General features: G+C 40.1%; 1 long non-coding RNA gene across 1 annotated transcript; it reads right to left on the reverse strand.

Moving 5' to 3' along the window:
* Positions 1 to 851: 851 nt before the first annotated feature.
* Positions 852 to 1519, reverse strand: LOC120442366. The gene is made up of 3 exons (XR_005614681.1): positions 1464 to 1519; positions 1236 to 1287; positions 852 to 887 (listed from the first exon to the last, which is right to left on the reverse strand). It is a non-coding gene; the product is annotated as an uncharacterized LOC120442366 (long non-coding RNA).
* Between the last annotated feature and the right edge of the window lie 9708 nt (positions 1520 to 11227).

Raw genomic sequence — 11227 nt, forward strand, 5'->3', positions numbered from 1 at the left:
TTCTTCTTAAACACACTCATGTCCTTCACAGCTTAAAACAATATGAGGACATGACGACTGAACACATGTAGAGTTCATGTTCCTGACTTCTAACTTCTTCTGCTGTTGTCAATAAAAGCTCCAAACCCAACACTGATTTAAAGGCATCTATTTCCCCAGAAATTAAATCATGTAAACTGATCAGCGGGAGGTTAAATGGACAAAAACATGTGTAAAAGGACAAAAATATCAAATGTAGTCAGAATAAAGATCACGCTGATGCTTTACGGGAAAGTTTGGACTAACAAATGGTATAGACAATTACTTTCTCCTAATGCTAATGTTGATTTTGGTTAACTTTGACTGAAACTGATTGTTTTAATACAATTAAAGTGCATTTCATTTATGCACTAGGCCCATCTGACACATATACTTGATACCAAATACAAAAATATGATGTGTAACCTGTTGGAAGAATGAAGTGGGTAAGTATGAGGCTGAGACAGGACCTCAGCACTTGGTGTCTGCAACAAAGACAACAATATAACGTCAGAAACATTCTCTAGTATAAATCCCGACTAGATAATTAACTACAGATCATATTTGTATCAGTGAACATTATTACAGAAGGATCCGACTTCCTTATACCAGATTCTAAAGAAACTTAACACTGTACAGTTCTGCTACCCACAATATGAGGACAGTGTAACACACACTAGAGTTGTTGATCCAACCACATGAGGAAGGCAACTGAAACACACTCATGTCCTTCACAGCTTAAAACAATATGAGGACAGTGTAACACACACACTACAATCACTGGTCCTACCATATGAGGACTTCTACTTTCCTGTTGGAGGTTGAGACAGGATGGAAGGAGAGCAGGGAAGTAGCTGGCACAAATGATTCTATTGACACAACAGGTCAGTGAGATTAATGAACTGAACACAACAGACTCTTTCAAAATAAAACAGGAAAAATGGCATGAAAATACAAACGTTGTAATATACAACCCTAACATAAACTCCTTAAAACAATGTTAATAACGTTAAGCCAAACTCAACTAACCCGCCACTAAACATAAGAAACTCAAAACCTTAGAATAACGTCAGAAACGCTGGGCCAGAGACCCAGACCCTATTGGTTTGTGCTAAATACGAAAACATTATTATTAACATTTAAATCCCCCAAACATATCTTGTGTTGAAAAAAAATGTGTGTTGCAGTTAGCTACACTTAAAAAAGCTTAGACTGACTGTCTGTGCAGTTGAAGATGCAGAGCACGTGCAAGGCCACAGGTCCCTTTAACTCCAGTGGGAATTTAAAACAGTTAAATTAAACTTCTAATATCTATTGTTGAAGATAAATCTTAAGTAATTTTTAGCATTTATCATCATTCATCACACAGTTTGTTCAAATCGATTGTGTATTGTTTTAGTTCCGTTTAACTAGCGTTAATTAGCTTGTTAAACATACAACTTTACCTTGCTAAATGTGCGTCGAGTCATGGATATCAAAGGTAAATACATACGTCAAGACAAATCTCTGCTGAGTGCTGAAGGTCCCGGATGTGCAGTTCACTCAGAGCTCCGGCGAGTTTGTATCTTGCCGTGACCAGCAGCTCTTTGGTTGAGGCTTTCGAACAATCAGATGCAGCGTTACTCACTTGTTGTCCAATCACAGACGTCGTTCTATGCTCCACTGACGAAATGCCGCATCCTCTCACCAGCCACGGGCTCTCCTCGTCCATTTAACAACAAAAACACAGCAACACTCGCTGTATTTGAGGTAGGAACACTTGAGAAGTGTCACAGTGTTTTGCAAACTGCTGTTACAGTTAATTTCGTTCCGTTAATTTGTTTGGTTCCTATTCTTAAGTAACACTTAAATACACATGTGGTTAGCTTGCTGGTCTAGTTTAAGTTAGCATGGGCATGCTGTTCACTGATGGAGTAATGCCAAAATTGGCCTGATATTGTCAGTGTGTTATCATAAACATGTCCTAATTTGTCATGAAAAGAAGAGCAGTACCCTAGACCCTCAAGTGAAAATACAGATAATAGATAAGCAATTTAAGAAAATAAGTATAATGTGTATAATAAATGATTTTACTGTCACTTTCCTGGGTTTGTTGACCCAGCATTTTAAGTTTTAGTTTGTTTGGATGTCGATGTTTATTTATAAGTTCTTTAGGTTAGCTAAGTTCATTTGTTTATTAGATTACCCTTGTGATGTCTGTTTTATTGTGAAAGTCCTTGTCCTATATGCAGTGAGTCTAGTTTTGTTTCCCTTGTCTTGTTAGGTCTGATTTGTCCCAGCTGTTCCTCATCCCCTCATTGTCTCTCTGTGTACTTACAAGGGCTTGCAAAAGTATTCGTCCCCCTTTTCCACATTTTGTCACATTACTGCCACAAACATGAATCAATTTTAATGGAATCCAATTTCAGCAAAAGGTGGTTCTACAAAGTATTGACTCAGGGGCTGAATAATTACGCACACCCCCTTTTCAGTTATTTATTTGTAAAAATGTTTGGAATCATGTATGATTTTCATTCCACTTCTCACGTGTAGACCACTTTGTATTGGTCTTTCATGTGCGAGTCCAATAAAATTGATTCATGTTTGTGGCAGTAATGTGACAAAATGTGGAAAAGTTCAAGGGGCGAATACTTTTGCAAGCCACTGTAAGTCCTGTCCTCATTTGTTCAGTGTCAGGTCATCTGTTGTCTTTGGTGCCACGTTTCCATGTTCCAGGTATGTTTGTATCCATGTCAGGTTTCATGGTTTGTCCCCAGGTTAGGTTATTGTTTAGCTTCACTTCTGCCTTTTGTTTTGTAATCTTTTAATTCAATTAAATTCAATTTTATTTATATAGCACCAAATCACAACAACAATCGCCTCAAGGCGCTTTATATTGTACAGTAGATCGCACAATAATAGATACAGAGGAAAAACCCAACAATCATACGACCACCTATGAGCAAGAACTTTGGCGACAGTGCGAAGGAAAAACTCCCTTTTAACAGGAAGAAACCTCCAGCAGAACCAGGCTCAGGGAGGGCGGGGCCATCTGCTGTGATTGGTTGGGGTGAGAGAAGGAAGACAGGATAAAGACATGCTGTGGATTAATAACAAGTATGATTCAGTGCAGAGAGGTCTATTAACACATAGTGAGTGAGAAAGGTGACTGGAAAGGAAAAACTCAGTGCATCATGGGAATCCCCGGCAGCTCACGTTCACTGCAGCACAACTAAGGGAGGATTCAGGGTCACCTGATCCTGCCCTAACTATATGCTTTAGCAAAAGGAAAGTTTGAAGCCTAATCTTAAAAGTAGAGATAGTGTCTGTCTCCCGAATCCAAACTGGAAGCTGGTTCTGCCTATTTTACCAGCCTTAATAAACAGCTTGCTTTCTGTTAATATTAAAATTTTCTTTCACGTTCCTTTGTGTCTGCATTTTGGGTCCATTCCTCAAATTCATACATGTGTCTAACCGTTTTTCCCCACTCGGCGACACACCCGTCGGGGTCAAACTCTGGTAATTGGTGATTCTGTTCTCAGACATGTGAAGCTAGAGACACCGGCAACCATAGTTAATTGTCTTCCAGGGGCCAGAGCAGGCGACATTGAAGGAAATTTAAAACTGCTGGCTAAGTGTAGTGAAGTAGATTCTGGGGTAGGATTTTACATGATGTCCACAAACGCACCACTAACATCCACACCTTCCCAGTTGACAATTAGCAGGCTTATAAGAAACAGCTGCGCTTCACTACCAGAAGGAGTCATTTGGTAGTCTTGTCCATCCAAGGTGGCTGCGAGCATTAGGCAGTTAAGCGCTGCAGATCTCTCCAGGAAAGTTACTCAGTTTAGTATTGCCCTTTAGAGAGTGGTAAGTGGGACTCTTGTGTTCATCATAACGTGGCATAGTAGGGTGGACTTTGACAACTGTTTCCCTCTTTTGTTGCAGGCTTGCACTATACTACTGCTGTCTTGTCATATGCTGTTTTGTTTGTTACATAATGCTTTTATAACAAACAGTAATTTGGGGTGTATTTGTTTTATGTAGATCTTTTACTAATCTGTTTAATGTTTTATGCTTTCTTTTATTGCTTTAGTGGAGGTGTGGCTGCTTGTTGAGGGGCTAGGCACGTGAGGTGGAATCCCTCCCGATGCATGCGAGTGTACACACCGGGCATAGGTAGATTGCACCGTTTAGTGTGAGTGAGGTCTGCAGTGAAATCACATGGGTGAGTAATTGGTGGCACCCTTGGGCACTCCTCCCTGTAGGTTGCCTCCTCAAGTGGCCGGTCTCCACCATTTTGTTTAGTTGCTCTTTTATCATGTTGTGATTGTTTTTAGGGTAGCATCGTGGTAGGGAGTCTGGTCGTTTTAATTAACTATTTTGCCGTCTCAACCCTGCTACCTTAGGTGCCTCTTTGATTTTATAATTCTATGTTTTTAGTAGTTCTTCTTAATAAACCTTGATTTGTAAAATTCACCTGCCTCACCTTTGCCGTTAATAACAAGTCTGTGGGCTTTGGTTGCCAGTGTAACACTTACATTGGCTAGAGATATCTTTCCTGGGGTGTAACTCCCTCCCCCAGGTGGCGTTGTCAACATCTTAGTTACCGTCCCCGGTTATTCCTCATTCGCGCGCCACCACATAAGGGTAAGCGTAAATTCAGTAAAATCATAATTCACATCGGCAGTAATGACACCCAGTTACGCCAATCGGAGGTCACTGAAATCAATATCGAATCAGTGTGTAACTTTGCCAAAACAATGTTGACTCTGTAGTTTTCTCTGGTCCCTCCCCAATCAGACCAGGAGTGACCTGTTTAGCTGCATTTCTCCTTAAATTGCTGTCTGTGTTGTCCCAGAAATGATGTCGGCTTCATAGATAATTGGCAAAGCTTCTGGAGGAAACCTGGTCTTGTTAGGAGAGGCGGCATCCATCCCACTTTGGATGGAGCAGCTCTCATTTCTAGAAATATGGACAAATTTATTAAAGCCCCCAAAATATGACTATCCAGAGTTGGGACCAAGAAGCAGAGTTGCAGTCTTACACGCCTCTCTGCAGCTTCTCTCCTCCTGCTACCCCCCAAAACCCATCTCCACTGAGACCGTGTCAGCTCCCAAACAGACAAAAACAAACTAAAACCAGCAAAAACAATTTAAACATAAAAAAAAAAAAAGAAAGAACAATACAGTATCCACATCTGAACCAAAGAGTAAAACATTGTGGATTATTAAATATTAGGGCGCTCTCCTCCAAGTCTGTTAGTACATGACTTAATAATTGATCAACAAATCGATTTACTCTGCCTTACAGAAACCTGGTTGCAGTCGGATGATTATGTTAGTTAAAATGAATCAACACCCCGAGTAATTCTAACTACCAGAAATCGCATAAAGCACAGGCGGAGGGGCGGTGTGGCAGCAATTTTTCACACCAGCCTATTAATTAACGAAAGACCAAGACAGACTTTTAATTCATTTGAAAGCCTGATGCTTAGCCTCGTCCACCCCAGCTGTAAAACTCAGAAACCAGTCTTACTTGTTATCATCTATCGTCCACCTGGGCCTTACAGAGTTTCTGTCTGATTTCTCAGACTTTTATCTGATTTAGTGCTCAGCTCAGATAAAATAATTATTGTGGGTGATTTTAACATCCATGTAGATGCTAAAATGACAGCCTCAACATGGCATTTAATCTGTTATTAGACTCAATTGGCTTCTCTCAAAATGTAAAAGAACCCACCCACCACTTTTATCACACTCTAGATCTTGTTTTAACATATGAAATAGAAACTGAACATTTAACAGTGTTTCCTGAAAACCCTCTGCCGTCTGATCATTTCCTGATAACATGTACATTTACAGTAATTGATTACACAGCAGTAAAGGCCCTGGTGTGGTGCCTATGGGTCTAGCTAGGCCCTGGTGCGGTGCAGATGGCCTCAGAAAACAGCACAGGCCCTGGTTGAGGCTCAGTTGGTTTATGCTAGCAGCACAGGCCCTGGTGTGGTGCAGACAACTTCTGGTAGTAGCAGAGGAGAAAAACCAAAACAAAAAAAACAACCCAAAATTCAAAGCAGACATTCAACAAGGAGACATGCTGCTGCCCTCTTGGAATTCAGAGTCGAGACTGAGCCTGATGATCATACTGAATCACATGACAGCGGCAGGAATCTCTAAGTTCAACTGCAGATTGCAGATGCAATTATATTAATGCAGATTAATATAAACTCTTCAAGGGTCAAAATCTGCACACACATCATTCTGCTTAGTGAAGGTCAGACAATTTGTGCATTGATTTTGAGAAGTAAGACTCATTAAATAACAGTAATATAATTACACAAATGTTGAAACTTTATATTTTGAGACATTTTGTCAACAACAAAAAACCCCAAGATGTGCAGGCACTAATAACTGAATCTAAAGACCTTCATTTTTGTCAAGATTTGCCTGATTTAACTGTTGTTACCCTTGCTTAAGCCCCAAGAAGGGTATAACCTGGGTCAAATGTGTTATTGTGTCTGACACACCTACAAAATGAGGACTCGCAGAGTGGCGTCACTATAACCTGGGTCAAATGTGTTATTGTGTCTGACACACCTACAAAATGAGGACTCACAGAGTGGCGTCACTGAAAGTGTGTTAAAAGTGTGTTTTGTTCCAAAACTGGCCAGTAGGCGGCGAAACTGAAAGTGAGCAAAACGCTAAACACACTTAAACACACTTTTCATAAAATTGTGATATTTCAGGACATTCGAGATTTTTGGTTTGGGAGCATGTTGGGGCCTCTAGAACACTTTAGAAGGCTCGGAAAAATGAGGACCTCAAAAATGTCCTCATTTTTCCGAGCGTCCTCATTTTGTGAGTGTGTTATCATAAAATTGTCCTCAGATGTCACGAAAACAAGTACACACACACACACACACACACACACACACACACACACACACACACACATACTTAGACTTCCAAACACAAACTGAATGATGAACATTTGTTGCAATATTGATTTCTTAATGTTAAAACATTTTGCAAAGACATAAAAGTGTGGTATTAAGTAATTTACAGGAAGGACAAACTGAAAACTGAAATTATTAAAAAAGAACCAACTAGGAAAAGACAAAGACATAAACATTGATATGTTCCTCTATTGGAGGGTGTAGAAAGGTTCACAAGGAAAGCGTTTGGTATGAAAGAACATGAGATGAAACGTGATTGCGAGCTTTATCGTCCAAACACGTCAGATTGCTGACTTCGCAGATACTCTTGTGGTTAAATGAGGGTAAATCCATGCAGACTGGTTCTAAAAGGTACTAAAAAGCCTGAAGCAAGAGGAGGGGAAGTTGTTACAGTTACATAATGCCTGTTGTTTTAGTGAGGGATCCTTAACAGTTACATATGGGTGTATTCTATTTGTAATCCATACCTTGGCATACAGTGTCTGCCTTTATCACACATGTAGTGCACACCCACACCACACCCACTCAAGCATGTTATACATAAGCTTTCAATTTTTGAATATCCCGCCATCTTAGTCTTGCAAGGTCACATGATACACTCACCTAGCATCGCACACACGCCGAGAAACAAAAGTCTGACCTTCTAACAATACGAAGAGCCACGGGCCACACAAAAGCTGTGGAGATATCACAGGCGTGTGTCCGTTTGAGGTGTTGTGGGCCCCTTTGTCTTGAAAACAATGACAGGTAAGAAGCAAAACAAACCGCTTATGCCTGGAAGAAAAGGTAAATCTGTGGCTCAAATTTACAGAGATGGTGTGATTTGACATAAGTTACAGATGGGAGAAGCAGGATTAACGGAAAAACGGTTGATACCAGGAACCTTAAGTGCACCTTAAAGCATCTGCCAATCTGTCATTCTCTTAGATGCATTTGGTGTCCTGTGGATAGGCACAGGGTGGTACTGATCTCTTTGCATGCATGTTATGGCAATTTTGGATGCCAAGAGACAACAGTCATCTTTTAAACAGCTACAAAGTGTGCATTTAAAGTATTTTTTGTAAGAGAAAACATTTGTTGGAGACAGTGGCAAAACCGAAATTAGTGGGACTGTGTGCAGTGAACTTTGAAACGGTTGCTTAGAGTCTGTATATGATAATGCAACAATTAGAAATTGGTAGGGTAACAAAGGTTTGGGATATTTTACCCCAGTTGTTTATAATGCCTAAACCTATCCAAGTGATACATTTGTAATTAATAAGCTATTTAAAAATAACACAAATGATATTCATGACTCTGGTTTTGAAGTCAAAACTTGTTCCTCTCCGACCTCCAAATGTGGACTTTTCATCTTTCAGGGAAAATAAATTATACTGGGAAAGTGGTGTTCAGGAACAAAGGGTAATATCATCTTATGGTGATAATAAGCTGTAGCATTTGACAGGTCTCCTTTTTTAAAAAAATTTACATTTAAAAATTTGCTCATCTGCTAGCTGTGATTCTTTCTTTTTGAAATTCCTTCTGCCTGTTTGACTTGTCTTGCTTTGTTTTCACTCACTTATTCAGTTTGTTCCTTCTTTTTCATTTCTGTCACTGACTAGATTTGGTCACCAAACAATGCTTGGTTAGCTTTAAAAAAATATGGTGGTGTAGATTCATATATATTGCTACATGTGAAAACTGATCCTTAATGCCATGGAGTTGCAGAAGTGTCAGCATGTGAGAAGTTGGAATGAGAGAGACCAGCCTCGTGACTGCTACGTCTTTACACCAGAGCACTCTTTGTCTCTTTGTATTTGGAAGAAATTGGGATTGAGAACGAGCTGTGCTTCCATAACACACCAAGTATTTTATAAGGTCCATAAAATGTTTTAAGGAAGATTTACACACAACATTGTCAACCATGAACTTTCACCTACGATGCTGAAAGTTTTTCACACAGGGGTTATGTCCTCGGTTGTCTTAAAGCTTTTAAATCTTTTTGCTTTGATTCATTTGAGCAGCTGTTAAGTGAAAGTTGAATCAGTAAATAGAAGAATTCAATTATTCACTCAATTATACAAGAACTAATTAAGAGCTTCTCATCATGTGTGTGTGTGTGTGTGTGTGTGTGCGTGTGTGTGTGTGTGTGCGTGTGTGCAGTGAAGCCAGCTCTAAGAGGTCCGGACACGAACGTATGGTAACATGGTCGACCCCTGGCGCTCTAACACTTGTTGAGCAGCACGCTGGCCTGCAGGTCCTATTGTTCTGCTGCCATCAGCCCCAGCGGAGCCGGGGTTACGAGGGTCAAAGGTCAATGTGATCTTTAATAAAAGGGGATCTTGTTTTCCAGATGACCTCTAATTAACACACCACCCACCCCCTCCTGTCTTTTTTATATTTTACCCCAGCTGACCTAACAGGACAGAAATAGTCTGGCTGAAATGGGACTGAAATGAGAAATACATGAAATAAAAAATGTAATATAGTTTTATTTACTATAATAAATAAGGATATAAAGATTTGCTTTAAAGAGTGTTTATACAAATCCCATTTTCACGGCTTGAGTGAGTCAAATACTTTTTATCTCTCTGTTTTCAGTTGTTTTATGGAAACATGACAAATTAAAGTCAGTCGGATCTATCCCATGGGAACCATTTCATGTCTGTACTACGAATACCATGATGTAGTTGCAAAGATATTTCCTTAACACCAACTTATTGGTGGTGCAAGTAGCAAAGAAAGGGGATTATCATTGTATTTGTATAAAATTTCAGTTTGAGTTTCATTTCAATGGAAATCCATCAAATTGTTTTTGGTATACAGTATAAATCAGTGTTCCCCAACCCCCGGGCCACTGACCGGTACTGGTCCATGAGTTGTTTGGTACCCGGCCGTCAGAGTTGAGGCTTGGGTGTGAAATTTATGGTTTTCAGGGTTTTTATCGGTTTTTATCGTTATTTTTTGTTTTTATCGTTAACTTGGTTTCCCTGGGTCTTTTCCCTGGGTGTTATGAATAAATCTTCTTTTTTTTTGGTACCAGTACTGGTTTTATTTTGTTGTATTTATCCACGACACTGGTCTGTGAAAATATTGTCGGACATAAACCGGTCCGTGGTGCAAAAAGGGTTGCGGACCGCTGGTATAAAACACACACACACACACACACACACACACACACACACACACACACACACACACACACACACACACACACACACACACACAGATGCAGCAGCCTTCTCTGAAACCCATTAATGTTGTGCCTGGAGGAAGAACTCGGGGGGATACATAAGGAGCAGGGGAGGAAGAGCCACCAGTTATATGGCAGCACCTATAAAACAGCACAAAGTGATCATCACCCCCCATTCTACCAGTTGTTTCTCCCTCCCCTCGTACCCCTCAGGGTGTGCCTTTATTCTCACCATGCTCTTTCTTATCTTTAATCCACCCCCCTGATCTATGAGCTTTATCTATTTGCCGTTTAATCCTGTGTTTGGTGCTCTTTTAGCAGTGCTCGGTGCTCGATCTGAGAATCACGATGACAATCTGCCGGTGAATACTAGAAAGAGATACAGAAATGGAAGGTAGCTGACTGAACACAAATTTGTTGACTACGCTAAGTTAAGCACCTTGAATAATTTCTTGAGGCCAAAGTCTGTAAAAAACTCGAGAGTGTGCATTTCAGCTGCTGAGATAGACCTCGTAATTAAACCGAGAGCATATCAGACTTTAGCTAGACGGTCAGAAAAACCTACGCTTTTGAATGGTGCAGTGAAGTTTACTGAAACCATTCAAAATGTCTGTGAAGGTTCTCAGTCATCCAGGTCATTCAAAGTTTCTTTCACACCATATACTTGTGCATTCTGGCTCATTGCATCTATTTGTTTTCCTTCCAAAACTATTCAGATGTTTAAAGTGTGTTTACCCACACATACGTTAGCATCCTTACACAACTGATAACTAGTTAGCTAATAATAATAAAGATATGAAATATAAAACTCACAGTAATTGTATTATACAAACCCTAAGTTTTTAACTACAGTCGCAGGATTGGGGGTCTTTAGTGTAAAACGTACCCGTGTTCCTGTAGCTCCACCCACTCCGATTTGACTCAACCGGTGGTCATGATTCTGTGATCGCCACATAAATACTCAGACAGTGAGGACATTGTTGTGGCCTGTGGAATGGCCTGTTGAATGTGAGAATGTGTAATGAACGAGAGGCATTCATTATAGATCACACACATCATTTATTCATCTGTCTGCTCTGTCAGTCTGTCTGTAAACATAC

The sequence above is a fragment of the Oreochromis aureus genome, linkage group 10 (assembly GCF_013358895.1).
Source record: "Oreochromis aureus strain Israel breed Guangdong linkage group 10, ZZ_aureus, whole genome shotgun sequence".
Lineage (NCBI taxonomy): Eukaryota > Metazoa > Chordata > Actinopteri > Cichliformes > Cichlidae > Oreochromis > Oreochromis aureus.